Genomic DNA, 6,388 nt, shown 5'->3' with positions numbered 1-6,388 from the left:
TGGGGTCTGAGGCACATTTTGGACCATGTTTGCCAGTAGTATTAATGCTTATAAGGAAAGTGGACATTACTAAATATTGAAATTAGCTAGGAACACCCAGACATAAATTCCTTAAATAACAAAGCTCTTAAGTTATCATTCAGGAAAATCCTCCAGAATCCACTCAAGGATGATTTGGAATGGACTTTTCAAGAATGGACATATGCAGAAGAAGCCAGTTTGTCTGCTCAATGACCTTTTGACTTCACAAGCTCAAAATTCCCCAAGCAGAACATGATAACTTCCCCAGAAAAGAAACATGCAGCCTGTGAAGAGACATAATGACTATTTCAGCCTGTACAAAATAACTCTAAAATTTCCCCTGCACAATATTCAATTAATAAACAACTTCTTTCCTATCCTTTCTAATAAATTCCCACACTACATACTGATCAGGAAGGCAGATTTGAGCTCTATGTCAGCTCCTTGCAGGTTGCCTATGCTATAAAGCCTTTTCTTTTGCAAAAACCCAGTGCCATAATATTGACTTCTGTGCACAATTTATGCAGTGAGCCCTTGGTCATTATCAGTATGCATGAAAAGGGAGTCAGTTTATGCCTTCTGGGATAAACTTTTATTTATTTATTTTTTTATGTCAAATCCTTGGATACATTTTTTTTGTACCAGGGATTGAACTCAGGGGCACTTGCCCACTGAGCCACATCCCCAGCCCTATACTGTATTATTTAGATACAGGGTCTCATTGAGTTACTTAGTGTCTTGCTTTTTGCTGAGGCTGGCTTTGAACTCGTGATCCTCCTGCCTCAGTCTCCTGAGCTGCTGGGATTATAGGCGTGTGCCACTGCACCTGACCCTTGAATATTTTATTCACCAGAGGGCCCCTCACCCCCTTGATCAGTCTTTTTTTTTCTTATTTCCATCCAACTCTAATAACTCAGCTATTTGTTTTCCCAATTTATAGCAGTTGAGTAATAATTTAGGAAAGAATTTGAGCATGCAGTGGGTATTCAAGAGGAAAAAAACACTGGCAATTTTGAAAAGTGACAGCTTGTTTTTAAGGAAAGACATGCAGAAAAAATTATTAAAATGTTTAAACAAACTTAACCTTGTTCAGCAGGATGGGGCTGTTCAGCGGAAAGGCAAATAACCCTGCTCCAGTGGTGTCCTCCCATTTCATGCTAGTATTTAATATTTTAGTGTTTAATTTCGGTCAACAACAACAAAGTGGGATGTTCAATAACTCCTGTTTTAAAAGTCAGGAAAGAGTTGGGTGCGGTGGCCCAGACCTGTAATCCCAGTGACTCAGGAGCCATTGCAAGAGAATCACTCAAGTTTAAGGCCAGCCTTAGCAATTTAGCAAGATCTTCAGCAACTTAGCGAGACAGAGACCGTGTCTCAAAATAAAAAATAAAAAGGGCGGGGCTGGGGATATAGATCAGTTGGTAGAGTTCTTGCCTCGCATGCACAAGGACCTGGATTCAATCCCTAGCACCACAATAAGTAAATAAATAAATAGGGCTGAGGATGTAGCTCAGTGGTAAAGTGCCCTTGGGTTCAATTCCCAGTGTCATAAATAAATAAATAGCCAGGAAAGAAAAAAGAATGATTCCACATTCCCTAAAGCACAGTGAGTTGTTGGTGGGTACATCCTAAAATAGCTTCCAAGCCTGGAGCCCAGTGTTCCCTTTCCAGTTTCTAAGACAAAGGTCTCCCCCCTGTGAGAGGATGGCCATCCTAGGGCCTTGGAGCTTTGTCAAAGCTTCTATCTCGTCATTAGTGAGCCATAGCGGAACATAAGCTGAGGTGAGAAGACCATGGTGTACAGAATAGCTATAGGCCTCCTTTCAGAAGCTGGGTCAGAACATTTTCTAGACCAGTGTAGTCTTTTAGGAATTTAGAAAGGTCCTGGCTGCTAGGGAGCTTCCTTGGGGAAGCATGGGTATACATGATCCCTTGTTGCCTGGTTTGTTAGATTTGACCAGAGTGGATGTGACAGTCCCCTTTCCTGGCCTCTTCACTCTGCCATTGTGGCTGCAGCCTAGGCTGGCAAGTGTGGGAGTTTTAGTTTGTAAGACTATAGATTAACCCTTCTCCATGTCTTGGACTTGTGAGAAACATGCTGACCTGTCCAAACTCAAAGAAAGGACTAAGAAACACAAGGTACAGCAAAACGTGAGGCTTTACTTTAATGATGGTCTTGCAAGATTGGGCACCTGGTGGTCATGAACCCTCCAGAATGGTTACAATAAGCATTTTTATCTCCTAGTGTGCAAGATCCTCCCTTGATTTCTCATTGGCTGAGTACCATGGGGTGCACAGTCTTCCCCAAGGTCACCTAGGTTTTACTGTCTCCTATTGGGTTAAAGAAATACATCTTTAAGTTGTCCCCACCTCCCTTTGTTCTCTTGTGGAAAGTCCCCATTGACTTGTGCACAGTTTATCTGTTGGTCAGGTTGAGGGGGAGGGCTTCCTTCTCACCTCCTGTTTGTCAAGGGGATATGTTTTTTTTTTTTTTTTTTTTTTGGTACTGAGGATTTAACCCAAGGGCACTTAACCACGGAACTACATCCCCAGCCCTTTTTATATTTTATTTTGAGATGAGGTCTCACTAAATTGCTTAGGGCCTTGCTAAATTGCTGAGGCTGGCTTTGATATTGTGATATTGCTGCCTCAGCCTCCTGAAACACTGGGGTTATAGGTGTGCATCACCATGCCTGGCTGGGAGCTACGAATTTTTACACTCTGGTGTTAACTGCTTGTAACTTTTCATTCTGCTCTCCCCTCCAGCTGCCTTTCTTACATCCCAAGTAAGTTTGCACTTAAAATTAAATAATGTGTTTTGAAAATTTACTACCAGACTTTCTATTTCTCCCTCAGTGCCTGTGTACTTAGACATGCAAGAATAGTCAATCATTCCTGAGGATCATCCCTGAGCCAAGAAGCTTGACCTTTCACAGTTGATAACATAGGACACCAGGCCCAGGCCATATCTATTTACCTGTTATCTCACTTGGGTGGTTAGAAGTACACAGGGGTCCAGTGGAAGATCCCCATAAAACTTACATTTCAGGTGCCTTATTGTGTTGTTATTGTTGTTACTAAACAGACTATAGAAACTAGAAAACTAGAAAAGTAAACTTTTCTGACTATTATTTTTTAGTAAAGTACAAAAGTTTTTCTGTAACTTTTAGGAATAAGAAGGCTAAAGTAGAAAAAAATACTGACTGAGGAGTGGGGAGGCCTCTTGGACCTTGATTCTTTTTTTGTTTTTTTGTGGTGCTGGGGATTAAACCCATGTCTTTGTGTATGTGAGGCAAGCACTCTACCAACCGAGCTATATCCCTAGCCTAGATCTCGATTCTGTAAAGATTTAGATATATTTATTGCCTCTTGGGAATTTGTTTTTAAGTAAGCATGTGTATTGCATTTTAGAGGTTCCAGAGAAATGTGATCCACCAGAAAGATGGTATTTTTAAATATCAGAAATTATCTCACAATTATCCTGAGTATATGATGAATTAGTGTGAGGTAGACATTTTTTAAATTTGAGTGATACTTGGGATTGAGCCCAAGGGTGTTCTACCACTGAGCTATACCTCTAGCCCTTTTTATTTATTTGTATTTTGAGACAGGGTTTTTCTACATTGTCCAGGATGGATTCAAACTTGTGATCCTCCTGCCTCAGCCTTTTGAATCACTGGGATTACAGATGTCTGCCATTATACCAGGCTGAGGTAGACAAAATTTTAGGTGGATTTAAGTAGTTCAGCAAAGCAGAACAAGCTCCCTAACGGGTTAATGTGTCCTGTGCAAACTTGCCTTTTGTTTTCTTTACCTTTGGCATTCTAAATTCTAAAGAAAAGCTAACCTTAAAGGATTAAGATATTAACTGCTATAGCCAGGTAGTCCAGGAAAAATGAACAAGAGGGCCATCAGGTCATATGGCCTCCTAATCAGTAATCTTTCTTTAAATTTCCAGAACCCAGAGCATCTGGTGATTTTCAGATAACATTGGAATGTTCTTCAGAATGTTCACCGTGCAGAATTAATGATTATTCCAATGTCCACCCATTTCTGGCTAAAAATACACTTCCTTAAATTTCTTATAAGCTGTTTACTTGCAATGGTTAGTAAGATGGGATTTAGGATGATAATCCAGCCATTTTCCATTAGCTAGCTCATTCTAACAAAATTCCTTCTCTATCAACTGCCTTGCTCACCTCAACTAATTGGCTGCTGTCCTGTGACAAGCAGATCAAACCCTCGCATGGTAACAGGATGATGTGTTTCTAAAGAGAACAAATTATTATAGTCAGGAAAGCCTCAATATTATTGTCTGCTTTTGACTGGCTGGTCTTGCTGATAATATAATAACCTTATCAGAAGAATATGATAATATAAAGTCAAGTCCATTTTCATAAGGCTGATGGTCAGGACTAATGATATGAGAGAAGTTTAAGTGCCACAGGGGCATAAAAAGGGAATATCAAAAAATAAATAAAAAGGACTGGGGCTGGGGTTGTGGCTCAGCGGTAAAGTGCTCGCCTAACATGCATGAGGCGCTGGGTTCAATCCTCAGCACCACATAAAAATAAATAAATAATAAAAAGGTATTGTGTCCAACTACAACTAAAAAAAATATTTTTTTAAAAAAGGACTGGGGATGTCCATTCAGTAGTAAAGTGTTCTTGGGTTCAAATCCCAGTATAAAAAAAGGAAAAGAAAGAAAAGAAGAAGAAGAAAAAAAAAGCCAGGCATGGTGGTGCAGGCCTATAATCCCAGCAACTCTAGAGACTGAAACAAGAAGATAGCAGGTTGAAGCCAGCCTCCAAAACTTAGCATGATTCTGTCTCAAAATACAAAATAAAAAGGACTGGGGATGTAGCTCCATGGTAAAGAACCCCTGTTAACTATCATATTTCATGTATAACTAACTTAGGTAGTAAAACTCTTTGTCAAGTTTATTTTCATTATCATCACCATCAATCATTATTATTAAGTTTTGGCAGACAAAAGGTGTCAAAGTTTTGACTAATTAAAAGTTGGGGACATGTACTCTTATTATTCTTTCTTTTATTGGATTGAGAAGCAAATCTTTGTATTACTGCCTTAGTCAGAGTACCATATTGGGTACTAAGAGACAACATAAATTTATTTCACACAGCTCTGGAGGATGAAAGTCTGAGATCTGGGTACCACCATGTTTGGTTCTAGTGAGGGCTCTCTTCAGAAAGCAGATTTTGCATTCTTGTATCCCCATAGGGAAGAAAAAGGATGAGAAAACTTCCTGGGGTCTCTTATAAGGACTCTGATTCCATTTATGAATGCTCCAACCTCATGACCTCATTACCTCCTAAAGGTTTTGCCTCCTAATACCATCATATTGAAGGTTGGGATTTCAATATATGAATTTGGGGACATGGGACACAAATAGTCCATTGTTATCACCTAATGGATATTTCAGGAAAACCAAAGATAGCTTAGGTATAAAAGATATCTTAACTGTTTTATAATTCTCAATTTGGAGCCTGTATTTGGGAAAACAGAAAAAATCAAGAATAGTTGTTAAGAGGAGACAAGGTATAAGTTGTTAAGTAAAGAGAATACATAGTTACAATTAGTTGGGAGTACAGCATAGTGCTAGTGTTTCTTAGCATGTGAGGCCCTAGGTTTGACCCACAAAACTGCAAGAAAAAAAGACTGTTTACAATGAACATCGTAAAATCATGCTAGATTATATGGAGGCTAAACAGTGATTGATTTTAAAAAAGGGGCTAGGGGGTGGGGTCGGAGAAACAAAAACAGTAGCAATTACTCTTATTAGTCAGTAGAGGGAGATATTTGTTCATTTCTATGGAATTGGACATTTGTGTGTTTTGTCTCACTTCATTCTCAGAAAGGCCTTGTTGAAGATTGGTGTTCTATGAAATTGTTTATGCTCCCAGGAGAACATGGCCTAGCTGTGACTTCCAGGCCAACCTCCATATGTCAGGGGATATTTTTCTCTTATCACTGGTATTAGGCTGATAGGAAAAAATGGTAATACTATTTATATGTCATACACACACACACATAATTTTTTTCCCTCTCTATTGGGGATTGAACCTAGGGTTGCTTTACCATGGAGCTACACCCCCCCAGACAGTTTTGAGACAGGGTCTTGCTAAATTGCTGAGGCTGGTCTTGAATTTGCAGTCCTCTTGTCTCTCTCTCTCTCTCTCTTTTTTTTTTTTTTTTTGGTCCGGTGGATTGAACCCAGGGGGTGCTTAACCACTAAGCCACATCCTCAGCCCTTTTTTATATTTTATTTAGAGACAGGGTCTCGCTGAGTTGCTGAGGCTGGCTTTGAATTTAGGATTCTTCCACCTCAGCCTCCCAAGGTGGGAGG

The sequence above is a fragment of the Marmota monax genome, unplaced genomic scaffold (genome assembly GCF_021218885.2).
Source record: "Marmota monax isolate L192 unplaced genomic scaffold, Marmota_monax_Labrador192_F-V1.1 WCK01_AAM20220418_F8-fsc00050, whole genome shotgun sequence".
NCBI lineage: Eukaryota > Metazoa > Chordata > Mammalia > Rodentia > Sciuridae > Marmota > Marmota monax.
This window is presented reverse-complemented; position numbering follows the sequence as displayed.